Source organism: Peromyscus leucopus, chromosome 20 (assembly GCF_004664715.2).
Source record: "Peromyscus leucopus breed LL Stock chromosome 20, UCI_PerLeu_2.1, whole genome shotgun sequence".
NCBI classification, from domain to species: Eukaryota; Metazoa; Chordata; class Mammalia; order Rodentia; family Cricetidae; genus Peromyscus; species Peromyscus leucopus.
This window is the reverse complement of record NC_051080.1, coordinates 30,539,365-30,553,095: the sequence shown is the minus strand read 5'-3', so window position 1 is coordinate 30,553,095 and position 13,731 is coordinate 30,539,365. Positions and strand designations below refer to the sequence as shown.

The 13,731-nt window shown below is 42.8% G+C and overlaps 1 protein-coding gene across 26 annotated transcripts in view; it reads left to right on the top strand.

Annotated features, from left to right (window-relative positions):
• The window catches only part of Ptk2 (protein tyrosine kinase 2), a 221,195-nt gene that overhangs the window by 42,661 nt on the left and 164,803 nt on the right, over positions 1-13,731 (top strand). Inside the window, exon 3 of one of the 26 annotated variants that reach the window (XM_028886011.2) lies at positions 2,708-2,793. The exons of the other annotated variants lie outside the window; for them this stretch is intronic. The gene's annotated coding sequence lies outside the window, so the exon portion shown is untranslated. The remainder of the gene's footprint in view (positions 1-2,707; positions 2,794-13,731) is intronic. 26 annotated transcript variants of the gene reach the window in all.

The window sequence follows — 13,731 nt, the reverse complement described above, 5'->3', positions numbered from 1 at the left end:
TTTCAGGAGATTAAAACTTGTGGCTTTATAATACCCACAGGGATGATTTTGGTGAGGTAGGTTTTTGGTTTTTTTTATTTTTTTGAGACAGGTTTTTTTTTTTTTTTTTTTTTTTTTTTGGTTTTTTCGAGACAGGGTTTCTCTGTGTAGCTTTGCGCCTTTCCTGGAGCTCACTTGGTAGCCCAGGCTGGCCTCGAACTCACAGAGATCCACCTGCCTCTGCCTCCCGAGTGCTGGGATTAAAGGCGTGCGCCACCACCGCCCGGCCGAGACAGGTTTTTTTTTTCTCTATTTTTGGTGCCTGTCCTGGATCTCGCTCTGTAGACCAGAGATCCGAACTCACAGAGATCCGCCTGGCTCTACCTCCCAGTGCTGGGGTTAAAGGCGTGCGCCGCCACTGCCCTGCAATTTTGGTGAGTTTTGAAATTGGTTATCAAAGGGTGGCTAAGAACCTTTTCTTCCTTTCTTTCCCCTCCCTTCCCCTCCCCTCCCCTCCCTCCCCTTCCCTCCTCTTCCCTCCCCTCCCCTTTTGTTTTTAGTAAATGAATTCATATCTGGTTCCTGGGGTGCTCTGGATAGGATTATAGTCAAAGCATAGGTCATGTGTTGGTGGGAAATTAAGGTGTTTATACTGTAAACAAAATCTTAATAGTCTTGTTTGTGAGATTTCCACATAATTTTAGTTTACAGTTGGGAAAGGAGTACGGCCATACTAGGTTCTGTATGCTTAGGCCTTGAGGTAGTTTGCACGAGAATGTCCCCCATAGGCTAAGAGAACTTGGTCCACTGGTGTTGGTGTTGCTTGTGTAGGATTAGGAGGTGTGGCTTTGCTAGAGGAAGTGTGAGCTTTCAGATCCACACACCACTTCCTAGTTTGCTTTCTTGCTTGGAGTTTAGGATGTGAGCTCTCAGCTCATAGCTACTTGAGCTGCCATATCTGTGGCTTCTCTGCCTTGGCAGACTATTCCTCTGAAACCATAAAAATCTTCCTTTTGTGAGTTACCTTGGTCATAATGTTTTATCACAGCAATAGGAAGGTTACTAATACAGGCCTATAGCATGGTTTATTGCTATTTTAACATTAATATCTGAAACATTGTATCTGTTTATAAAAGCAGTGTTATCTCTGTGTCAGCAGCCTTTATAGAACATGTTGATAATTGTGCTGGAATTCATGATACTAAGCTGACGAGAAACTTAGACTCTTGGGTGAACGATCCTTTCCTTACCTGGGATTTTGTCTCAGTCCCTGGACAGGTCTGATTCCTAGGAATTCGTTAGACTTGCAATGTTTTTAAACCCTGCCTTAAAACTACTGAAGACAATAAGGATGGAGTGTGGATGTTGTTGTTGTTGCCTTCTCTGGAATGCCTCCTCCAAATTATTTTTCAGCTACATGTCAGTAAGGCTTTTGTCACTAGAGCTGGGCCTGGCTGGCTTGGGGAGCATTGAATCAAGGGGCAGTGGACTCACAGACTAATCTAGGAATCTTGCATCTGCAGCCCTGCAGCGGTTATGTTTTCCTCCTCCCAGGGGTTCACTTGGCTTCTTGGAGTCTCCTGTTGTAGTGCATATGTGTTAGTTTTTGTTGTTGTGACAAAATAAATACCCAAGAAAAAATAACAAGAAGGGGTTTTTTACCTCTTAGTTTGAAAGTTTATTACATCATGGTGGGAAGGGTGTGGCAGGAACATAAGGTGGCTGGTTATATTTCATTCATTGCCAGGAAATAGAGATGAATGCTAGTACTCAGTTTGCTTTTTCCGTTTTATTCAAACCAGGACCCCACTTCAATAGAGCGATGTTATCCACCACATTCAGGTGAATCTTCCTCTCTACTTAAATCTTTCTAGAAACATCTTGATGGACATACCTACAGCTATGTTTCCCTGGTGACTCTGAATCTTGATAAATTGACAATGAATTTGGACCATTACAGTATCTTTTCAGTTTACCACAGATTTACGTTTAGACTTAGCTATGGGAGTAAGGAGATGGATAGCTCAGTGGGTAGAGGTGCTTGACACCAAGCCTTACAACTTGATTCCATCCCTGGAACTCACGTGATGGGAGGAAATAACCAACACCTACAAGTTGTTCTGACGTTTATACATGTGCAGTGATATATGCAATTGTGCACTCACATACAGTAAGTAAGTAAAGTATAATAAATTAAAAAATAGATTTATATTGATATTGTTTGTTCCACTTTTTCCTTAAATTTGTAGCAGCTTATGCTCTGAGCACATCATTTACACTGCCAGATGCTTAACCCGAAGTCCTGAAGACCAGAGCAGGGCAAGATGCCAGGCAAGAGGGTGCAGAATCATGGCACATGCCAGATACTAGGAGAATTTTCAAGAGGACATTCTGAAGGTTTGGCCTGCTTTGGCTGACTTTTCAGTGTCTTCAAATAATCTTTAAAAAAGGATTTTGTTAAATTTTTGTAGGCAGTTTTATAAGAAAGAATGAATAAAATAACAGAAACCCTTCAGAGACTTGTGACTCTAGGTCCAAAGAACCAGAGCTGTATGACTCCAAACCCCTACCTATGTCTTGCAAAATTTTCATGGTTTCAGGGTACATGGCCACAGGTGCAGCTTGCAGCTATGGCAGTAGGTGCTTACTTGGGCAGAGAACAAGAAATACTGGTATTCAACTCAGCAGCCTTTTCTCCTTTTTTGTACTTTATTCATCAATGCTGCAGTTCATGAGATGGTGCCCTCTACATTCAGAACAAGTCTTCTTCCTTTGGTGAATCCTTAGGAAAGGTCCTTGCAGACTCAACCAGAGGTATGCTTCACTGATGCCTTAGGTATTTCTTTTTGTTCATGTAGTCCCTTGTGCACCTGCAGTGACCATTCAGGCCTGACACATACTTTATTGATATTTGTTGTCCCTTCTTTTTCCTTTCCTTTTCTCCTTTCTTCTCATCTTAGGGAGACTCTTGGACTAGCCTGTGGACTAGTCCACACCAGTGGGTGTGCAGAATGGGCATTGGTGCAGGAGAGGAACATTATGGTGACACCCGCAACTACAGTGCCATGGTTCTGTCCAGCCGTCATACTGTATCCCTGCATATCCCTGTATTTTGATTGCCACCATTTATTCACTAGGTGTCACTGATGTATTTGATTTGCTTTACTTTACTCTTAAGAAATTTCTCATTTGTATGGTCTGCTTTCTACAGGGTGCTTTAGTAGGCCATTGGTTTCAGATCACATGCTGCACTGAAAAACTGCCTCTGAATAAAGTTATCATAAGTCTTGGAAACATGGGTTTGCATATATGTGAGCAACTTACTTTTCCCCCCTTTTTTATTTAAGAAGTTTTAAAAATTATTTTACATACCAACCACAGATCTCCCTCTCATCCCTCCTCCCACTCCCTCCCAGCCTCCCGTCTCTTGACCAACCCCCCCCCATCCCCTCCTCCAAAAGGGTTGGGGCTCTCATAGGGAGTCAGCAAAGCCTGGTACATTCAGTTAAGGCAGGACCAAGAGCCTCCCCCTGAATGAAGGCTGAGCAAGATGTCCCACCATAGGTAATGGGTTCCAGAAAGTCAGCTCATACACCAAGGATAAATCCTGATCCCACTGCCAGGGGCCCCTCAAGCAGACCAAGCTACACAGCTGTCTCTTGTATGTAGAGGGCCTAGTCCAGTCTCATGCAGTTCCATAGCTGTTGGTCTAAAGTTTGTGAGGCAAATAACTTACTTTAAATAATTGAACCAAGGGAAGGATCTGGGAGGAATTGGGAGAATTGAAAACCATGGTCAAAATCTATTATATGAAAAAAAATTTTAATTAAGGGGAAAAAAAGTTGGGCCAAATTAAGCATTACCGCTTTTGAAGAGATAATTGTTATTGCTAAGCAAAGGCAAAATTTTTGCTTAAGAAGATCTTTTATCAGTATTCTGTTTGAAAGGTGACAATACAAGTCATTATCAAAGTCAGTAGAAAAGAAAGCATCTTTTTAGAGAAGGGGGAGGGGTGATGAGAGAGGGCTGTTTTTAGAAGTGAAGTTTACATGTTAAAAAATAGAAATAGGCCTGGAGCAGATGGTCTGAGAATCCCACCAGCATTGTAGCAGAGACTTGACAGAATATACTCAAGAAAAATCCTGGTGTTTAAAAACTCACCTCGGGGGCGGGCGGTGGTGGCGCACACCTTTAATCCCAGCACTTGGGAGGCAGAGGCAGGCGGATCTCTGTGAGTTTGAGGCCAGCCTGGACTGCAGAGTGAGTTCCAGGAAAGGCGCAAAGCTATACAGAGAAACCCTGTGTCGAAACACCTCCCCCCCAAAAAAAAACACCTCACCTCGGAGGTTGGGTTACCTCCTTGATGAGTTTAATGACATGCTACTATGTTTAACTATATTTTCTTGTATTTTTAAGATTAAAACAAAACAATGTTAGATTTATAATTTCTACAGTGCTTGTAGTTTCTTTAGGAATTGTATCTACATCTTTTTTCTTGACTAACTAAAACCTTGTTCCTGTATAACAAATAGTGGCTTTTATTTTCTTTTTTATTGTGTGTGTTTCTGCATGTGAATGTGACCATATATATGAGTACTGGTACCTGGAGGCCAGAGGGACCAGTTCACACTGAAGCTGGAATTACAGGTACTTGTGAGCCACCTGACTTAGGTGTTGGGATCTGAACTTGGGTCTTCTAGAACAGTAATTGCTTTTATCTCTCCAGCCCTGTTGTTGTTGTTGTTATTTTCTACTTATTTGGTCGTGTCCCGCCGCGCGCCCCCCTCCCCCCCACAGCTTCCTCTGTGTAGCCCTGGCAGTTCTGGAACTCACTCTGTAGATCAGCTTGGCCTCAAATTCAGAGATCCGCATGTTTCTGCCTCCTGAGTGCTGGGATTAAAGGTGTGAGCTGCCACCATCCAACTAAGTCCTGTTATTATTATTATTTTAATTTTTTTTTTCCGAGACAGCGTTTCTCTGTGTGGTTTTGGTGCCTGTCCTGGATCTTGCTCTGTAGACCAGGCTGTCCTCGAACTCACAGAGATCTGCCTGGCTCTGCCTCCTGAGTACTAGGATTAAAGGTGTGCACCACCACCTACTGACTATTATTATTTTTTAATGGTCTTTTTTTTTTTTTAATTATGTATACAGAATATATGCCTGCATGCCAGAAGAGGGCACCAGATTTCATTACAGATGGTTGTGAGCCACCATGTGGTTGCTGGGAATTGAACTTAGGACCTCTGGAAGAGCAGCCCGTGCTGTTAACCTCTGAACCATCTCTCCAGTCCCTGTTATGTAGCATGAATCTTAAATGGTCTTATTAATAAAATCAAACCTGGAGCCACGTGTTGGGGTGAATGCAGGAAGATCAGAGAAGCAGAACAAGCCACAGCCACCTCATCTTGCCAGTTCCTCAGCTGATCCTGTTTCCTCAGGCTGGAAGCCTCTGAGTCCTCATCCAGAGTGAATCTTAGCTGAACTGCTGCTCAAAAGCCTAAAAGCTTAACCAGCTCTAGTTCCTGGTCCTCATGCCTTAAATACCTTTCTGCTTTCAGCCATCATTTCTTGGGATTAAAGGCTTGTGTCACCATGCCTGGCTGTTTCCAATGTGACCTTGAACTCACAGAGATCCAGAGGGATTTCTGCCTCGGGAATGCTAGGATTAAAGGTGTGAGTGCCACCATTTTGTAGCCTCTGTATCTAGTGGCTGTTCTGTTCTCTGACCCCAGATAAGTTTATTAGGGTGCACAATATTTTGGGGAACACAATACCACCGCACTGTTATTTTAAATACATGCATTTTATTTGTTAAATTTGTTTTCCAGGTTTTGTCTGGAATTTTATTCAGTTTTTTAAAACTAGAAGTTCATCACTTTTCTTTAGAAGCTTTTTAAAAAAGTTTTAGGTGTGTGTGTATTAGGGGGTGGTGGCACACACCTTTAGTCTCAACACTCAGGAGGCAGAGGCATGCAGATCTCTTAGTTTGAGGCCAGCCTGCTTTACAGAGCAAGTTCCAGCCCAGCCATAACTACACTGAGAAACACTGAGAAAATCAAGCTTTTAGGCATGTGTGTGTTTGTGTGTGTGTGTGTGTGTGTGTGTGTGTGTGTGTGTGTGTGTGTGCGCGCGTGCGCGCGCGCGCGCGCGCGCTTTTTTTGTGTGGGAGGATGTGCCGTACCTAAGATGAGGAGGTCAGAGGACAGCCTCAGGTGTTAGGCCTTGTCTTCTGCCTTGTTTGAGACAAGATTTCTTGTTATTTGTGGCTGTGTACTTGAGGCTTGCCATCCCATGAGCCTCTGGGATGTTCCTGTATTGGCCTTTCTTCTCCCTGTATGGATGTGTTGAGATACAGTTCACATGTTATGTTAGTTCTAGGGATCTCAGGCAGGTTTTGTCAGTGTTGTGTTGCTGGAAGTACTTTACCTGTCGAACCATCTCTGCAGCCCCAGTTTTGTGTTTTTTGTTTTTGTTTTTGGTAGTACCTCACATACATCAGGCATGTACTCAGCCACTGACCTATAGCCCCAGCTCTGAAGTTAGGTTTCTTAATTTAAATATAATCACAAACAAGTTTATCTTTTAAAATATGTCATCACCATCAGTTTTCAAACCTTTGTACTGTCTCCCCTCCTACCTCCCCAAGAAATGCCATCCCTCTAGTAGTCACTGTCCATAATTCTTAGTCCTGCCAAGGACACCGCTAATTCACTTTGTCACCTGAGTGTGCAGGATGGTTTATAGGAAAGGACTTACACAGTACAAGGTTTTCTGCATTACTGGTAGAGTTCACTCATGGTGTGGTAGGTCTCAATGCTTTATTCCTTTTGTTGCTGAGTGAGTAATATTTCCCAGGAGACATTGCACATTTGCCTGTCAAAACCTTGCCTAATTTTCTTGTCTTTGGGCAGGAATTTTTTATGGGTATTGAGCCCCAATTCTTAGCCTCCTCTTTATTCCTAGAGGTGGCAGATGAGTACTGAAGGTAAAAGTAGCTTTGGGAGAGTGTCTCCATCACCCCTCAAACTCCTGGTGCTCTCGCCTCTTGTTCTTACATCCCAGGAGCTCCCTGTTGTCTTTTTGCCAGGGGACTGCATGTATATTTTACTAACTTCATTGGTTTGCTAGAGGAAGTGCTGTTCTGCTGCTAGTTGTTGCTTCTGTCTTTGATTCAGAAATCTCAGCTCTATTTTTTCATTACAGTTAACAAACATGAATCCCTTACTGAAAAGAAGTTATACAGGGCAGTGTGTGCTTGTGCCCTCTGTAACTCATGAGTGATGTATGGCTGTATGAATGCATATATGCATGCCATGGTTTATGTGTGGAGGTCAGAGGACAACTTGCTGGAGTCAGGTCTCTCTTTCCATCCCATGCAGGTCTTGGGATTGAACTTATTTTGTCATGCTTTGTGGCAAGTGCCTTTGCCCTGCTGAGCCATCTTGTTGGCCTTCTTTGGGGGCTTGTTAGGACAGAGTTTCTCTCTCTCTCTCTCTCTCTCTCTCTCTCTCTCTCTCTCTCTCTCTCTCTCTCTCTCTCTCTCTGTGTGTGTGTGTGTGTGTGTGTGTGTGTCTGTCTGTCTGTCTCTGTTTCTGTGTCATCTGCAGTCAGAAATCCTGTCTCAACCCTCCCCCGCCCTAAAAACCAAACAAGTTCTATTGATTGAAAAGCTCACAGTAAGGGTCTGGGGGAGGATCTGGTGTATTCTGTGAGCACAAGAACCTCTGTTCCTCATATCTCCCTTTTTATTTTATTTTATTTTTATTTTTTATTTTTTTGGTTTTTCGAGACAGGGTTTCTCTGTATAGCTTTGAGCCTTTCCTGGATCTCTGTAGACCACACTGTCTTTGAACTCACAAAGATCCTCCTGTCTCTGCCTCCCGAGTGCTGAAATTAAAGGTGTGCACCACCACTGCCTGGCTCCTTTTTTTTTTTTTTAAAGAGAAAATTGTGGCTGTAATAGAGATCAAAGTTGAATGCATTGTCTGCATGGCAACCATAATAGAATTATAAGAATAACCAACAGAGGACTAAGGAAAGGGAAAAGCCATCTTAACCATGATGGACATTCAAAGGTCACTTGAAAGATTTTTATCTCAGGGCTGGAGAGGTGGCTCAGTGCTTAAGAGCATTGGCTGTTCTTCCAAAGGACCAGCACCCATATAGCAGCTCACAACTGTCTGTAGCTCCAGTTCCAGGGGATCTGGTATCCTCACATGGACAGAGATGCAGGCAAAACACCAATGCACATAAAAATAAATAAATTTAAAAAAAGATTTTTTTATCTCTTTATACAGAACCTTACTTTGACCATTGATAGTATGGTGGAAAATCTGACACACTAAAGCAACACATGCCAAATTGTTGACTAAGATTATTCTTTTTTTTTTCTTCGAGACAGGGTTTCTCTATGTAGCTTTGCGCCTTTCCTGGAACTCGCTTTGTAGACCAGGCTGGCCTTGAACTCACAGAGATCCACCTGGCTCTGCCTCCCGAGTGCTGGGATTAAAGGCGTGTGCCACCACCGCCGGCTGGCCAAGATTATTCTTAAGCAGCAAATAATCTAATAGCTGTTTTATACAATTTGTTCTTTGTTGTTGTTGTTGTTTTTGTTTTTTTGAAACAGGGTTTCTCTGTGTAGTTTTGGTGCCTGTCCTGGATCTCACTCCGTAGACCAGGCTGTCCTCCAACTCACAGAGATCTGCCTGGCTCTGCCTCTCAAGTGCTGGGATTAAAGGCATGCACCACCACTGCCTGGTTACAATTGGTTGTTAATTCACCTATCTCTTGACTAATATCTACTCATTTTTGTTGTAATATTAGTAGTTTTATAATTGTACAGGACATTTTTGAACCTTTCTTTGTATTTCAGTAATCATTCCTGGCACTGGTAATAAAAAAGCCTTAAAACAATGCTTAGCATGGTAAAACAATACCTTACCATCTCCTATTTACTGGGTTTGCCTTTTATCCCCCAATAAAAAGCATTTGGATTCTGTATTGACAAGCTGAGAATTAACATGTAGTCAGTAGACATAACAGCATCATTTTTATGTATTTTACATACTTTATATATATAAAAAGACATATATATTATGTCCTTGTTGTTTCCCTAAGTCATTAGCTTATTCTTGGGACGTCTCCTCTCGATGGGTTTGTTGTCTATTTTTAGACATTTGATTTGTCCAGTGGACTTTGGAATGCTGTCTTAATCGGATACATCAGAGTGGGAGCCCTCTGGAACTTCATTCGTTTTCTGGAAAGATAAAAGCATAACCTCACCCTGATGTTAGAAAAACACTAGGGCCTTTCTATTTATTAATTTCTCAGTCTTTCCATTTAACATACACTTTAGACTGTGTCTCCTTTAGGGAGAAAAGGCTGTTGGGCAGTAGAAGCATCCTTTAAAGTGAAAAAAAAAAAAAAAAAGAAAGAAAAAAAAAAGGCATGGCTAAATGTAGCATAGTATGTGGGGATTTAGATGGGTTTATATACCCTGTTTTTATTTTTAAAATTTTGCCATTTGAATATTTGGTGTCATTCCACAGTTGCTTGACCCTGTGGATTGGAAGGGATTCCAATAAATGATTAATATTCCTTAAATTGCAAAATTCCTTAAGTCATTTGCTAGTATGTAGCATGAATCTTAAAAGTTCTTATTAATAAAATCAAACCTGAGGCCAGTTATTGGGGTGAATGCAGGAAGATCAGAGAAGCAGAATAAGCCACAGCTTCCTCACATCACCAATTCCTCAGCTGATCCTGTTTCCTCAGACTGGAAGCCTCTGTGTCCTAATCTGGAATGGATCTCAGCTGAACTGCTGCTCAAAAGCCTAAAAGCTTAACCAGCCAAAAGCTAGTTTCTGGTCTTCACGCCTTATGTATCTTGCTGCTTTCTGCCATCACTCCCTGGGATTAAAGGCTTACTTCTTGGGATTAAAGGCGTGTGTCACCACGTCTGGCTGTTTCCAATGTGGCCTTGAACTCACAGAGATCCAGAGGGATTTCTGCTTCTGGAATGCTAGGATTAAAGGTGTGAGTGCCACCATTTTCTAGCCATGTATCTAGTGGCTGTTCTGTTCTTTGACCCCAGATAAATTTATTAGGGTGCACAATATTTTGGGGAACACAATACCACCACACTAGTATAAGTAGAACCATTACCAGTTTTTAGTTGTGATGGGAGTCCTAGAAAGAAAATGCATAAAGAGCTGTTTGACAAAGTCAAGTTCCAGATATGACACAATGGTATTTAGGGTCGGGGTAGTATTCTGCAGCTGACTAGTTGGGGAGGAGCACTATGCACTCCAGTAGTGCACAGGTCTCTACACACTTGAAAACAAAGAAGGCCTCAGATAGACAGCCATAGTTCCAGATGTCAAGCTGATGTGAGAACCACCCACTACTAATTATGCACTAGAAGTTTGGAATACTGTGTAAAATATGTCTTCCATAGAGGACAGGCTCTCATGAGCCTCCTCTAACTTCCTCCCTTGCCAGAGTCTGATCATTTATGTCAGACTAAGGGCAAGCACAAAACTAAAAGCAAACAAAACCTACTTATTTAACAATGGTCATTAACTTTTGTTTTGTTTTTAGACACAGGGTTTCTCTGTGTAACAGAGTCCTGGAACTTGCTTTGTAGACCAGGCTGGCCTTGAACTCTCAGAGATCCGCCTGCCTTTGCCTCCCAAGTGCTGGGATTAAAGGCATGCGCCACCACCGCCTGGCTCCGGCTTCGGTCATTAACTTTTAAAGATTTTAAACCCCTGACCATTTACATAAGATTTGGGAATCTTCAAAATTCATGGGAAATTTTAAACAGCAGAGTTTGGTTTTTGAAGACTCATCTGCCTCTTAGCTTTTCCTAGTCTCTTGAGGGTTCGGGGTCTTGACCACTGTAGCTATTTCCAGTCTCTTCAGCCTGTCTAGCAAATTCATCTTTAGCTGGCCAGCATCAGGATGAAAAGGAATAAAGAAAACACAGTCTTTTTTTTTTTAAAGACTTATTTATTTATTATGTATACAGTGTTCTGCCTGCATATGTCCCTGCAGGCCAGAAGAGAGCACCAGATCTCATTACAGATGGTTGTGAGCCACCATGTGGTTGCTGGGATTTGAACTCAGGACCTCTGGAAGAGCAGCCAGTGCTCCTAACCCCTGAGCCATCTCTCCAGCCCCCCCCCCCAAAAAAAACACAGTCTTTTAAGTCAAGTATAATAATGTAATGTTCTTGAGGAATGATAGTAGGATTGTACAGCACTGACTGGAGGCCTCCCCCCCATTGTTTTCATAGTAGCATTTATATCCCTGAGATCATGTAACAGCCAAAATTTATTTTTTGCCCTTTTATGAATTACAAAATAGGAGTTCTAAGGACTACCTGAAGGTTCTATATGTCCTAGTTGCTGGTCCTGTTTTAATTTTTCTCCCACAAAGGGGCCATTGATCAATCTATACTGGGCCATTACAGCTGTGAGGGCAAACAGAAAACTAAGCTCTGGAGCAGCCTAGCCTTGGTACTCATGCTGTGATTGGGGGTGGGGTGAAGGTTGGGGAAGGGAGGGTTGGGCTGAGAGGTCTGCAGTACCTGCTGCTCAGCCAAACTCAGGCCTCAGACTCCTTTCTGGAAAGGGCCATGGCAGGGCAGTAGAAAGGGCCTGCCCTCCCATCTCCTCCCCTCCCCTCCCCTCCCCTCCCCTTCCCCTCCCCTCCCCTCCCTCCCCTCCCCTCCCCTCCCCTCCCCTCCCCTCCCCTCCCCCTCTTCTTCCTTCCCCTTTTTTTATGTTCATAGTAGCTTTATTTTTTATTTTCTATTTTTTTAATTTAATGCCGAATGCTGTTTTATTGAAGGAGGGAAGAGGTCTTAAATACAGGCCTACAGCACAATGGGAGAACCACAGAGGGCAGAAGTTCGCTAGGATGTTTTACAATCTTGCATCTAAGCTGTTAATGCCCATTATGCAGGATACACAGACAAGGAACTTTCCTTAAGCATTCAGGAGGGTGGAACCCAGCAGGGAATTAGCATAGGGAGGATACCAAGGTCAAGGTCAGCAAGCAAGACAACAGTTACCCAAAACAGGGGCCAGGACCCTACAGGTCCCCCTTTTACTAAAAAAAAAAAAAAAAGGAGCTTCTGACTTAGGTTGCATGGGACGTCAGCAGGTCACCTTACCTATCATGGAGCCGCCTGCCCAGGCCGCACAGGCGCTCTGTCTTAGGTTGGTGAGTGCCCCCCAGGAATTACCCGTCTCTGAATACTCATTATCATACAGGCTCAATCGTGTGTGAGCTGCAGAGTTAACTGCTGCCAAAGTGGCACTGGGCTTGCAATCTGTGTGTTCGACACAGAAAAGACCAACAGAAGTCTTAACCTACCCATAGCCAGTAGGCTAAAGGCAACTGAACCATTCCCTTCCTTAACGAGCCTTACTGAAAATTGGAGTCCTGGTAAGATGGTATCCCAAAAGCAAATGGAACTTGAGTTTATAAATTTATAATTTTCAAAGCCAATCGAAATGTATATAACTATTGAATTAAATTTATCGTGCCCAATAGAATGAAAGATTAACTAACTGTGGTAGCTATTTTTGCTGCCAGGGTGTCCACTGTGCTAGCTGTAGTAAGCAATTATGAAATGATAATCCCAGAAACAGTAGCTCCCTCCCTCCCTCCTTCCCTTTCTCCCTTCCTCCCTTCCTTCCTTCTAGTGCTCAATCTCCATGTATACCTTTATGCCAGAAGAGGGTATCAGAACCATCTACAGATGGTTGTAAGCAGACATGTAATTTCTGGAAGTCAAATTTAACTGCTGAGCCATCTCTGCAGCCCTATCCCCCCTGACTTAGTTAAGGTTTCTATTACTGTAAAGAGACACCATGACCATGGCAACTCTTGTAAAGGAAAACATATAATTAAGGTGTCTCACTTACAGTGACATGGTGGTGTTCAGGCAGACATGGTACTGGAGCAGTAGCTGAGAGTCTTACATCTTGCAGGCTGCAGGAAGTGGACTAAGACACTAGGCAGTATCTTGAGCATATATGAGACCTCAAAGCCAGCCTCCACAATGACAGACTTTCTCAAACAAGGCCACACCTCCTAATAGTACCACTCCCTTTGGGGGCCATTTTCTTTCAAACCATGACATCCCTTTCATGGGCTCTTTTTACATTAGCTCCTATGTGCTTCCAGTTTTCAATATCAGTGGCTCTTTGTTTAGGAAATCAAGGATTGGATTTTACAGTTGCTTGTACAAATTTGCAGAGCTGTTGCTCTGAGTATTTTGATCCTCTGGATCTTAACAAACACCTTTAATTTAATTGAAGCTTTGTTTCAGAGGACTGAGATGAATCCATGGTACTTCACTCTGACAGTCACAACTCCTTGGGTAAGAGAACCGAATTCTATCTTCCACTTCTATTTAAAAGAAAAAATTTCCACCAGACAGTGGTGGTGCATGCTTTTAATCCCAGCACTTGTGAGTTTGAGGCCAGCCTGGTCTACAGAATGAGTTCCAGGACAGGCTCAAAAAAAAAAAAAAAGGAATTTTTTTTAATCTCTCTGAGGATCAAACCCGTAAACCTTGGGCACCAGTTGAGGGGATCTCTGCCTCCCACATTCTAGGACCATGGGCACTTTGATTTCTGCTTTTTGTGAGCTGTGAACTTTTTCTGGCCTAGTTCTTTTGTGGTCTCTACTTAGTTCTTTGTACAAACACAGAAGAAGCACACAGCAGGATGCTTGAAG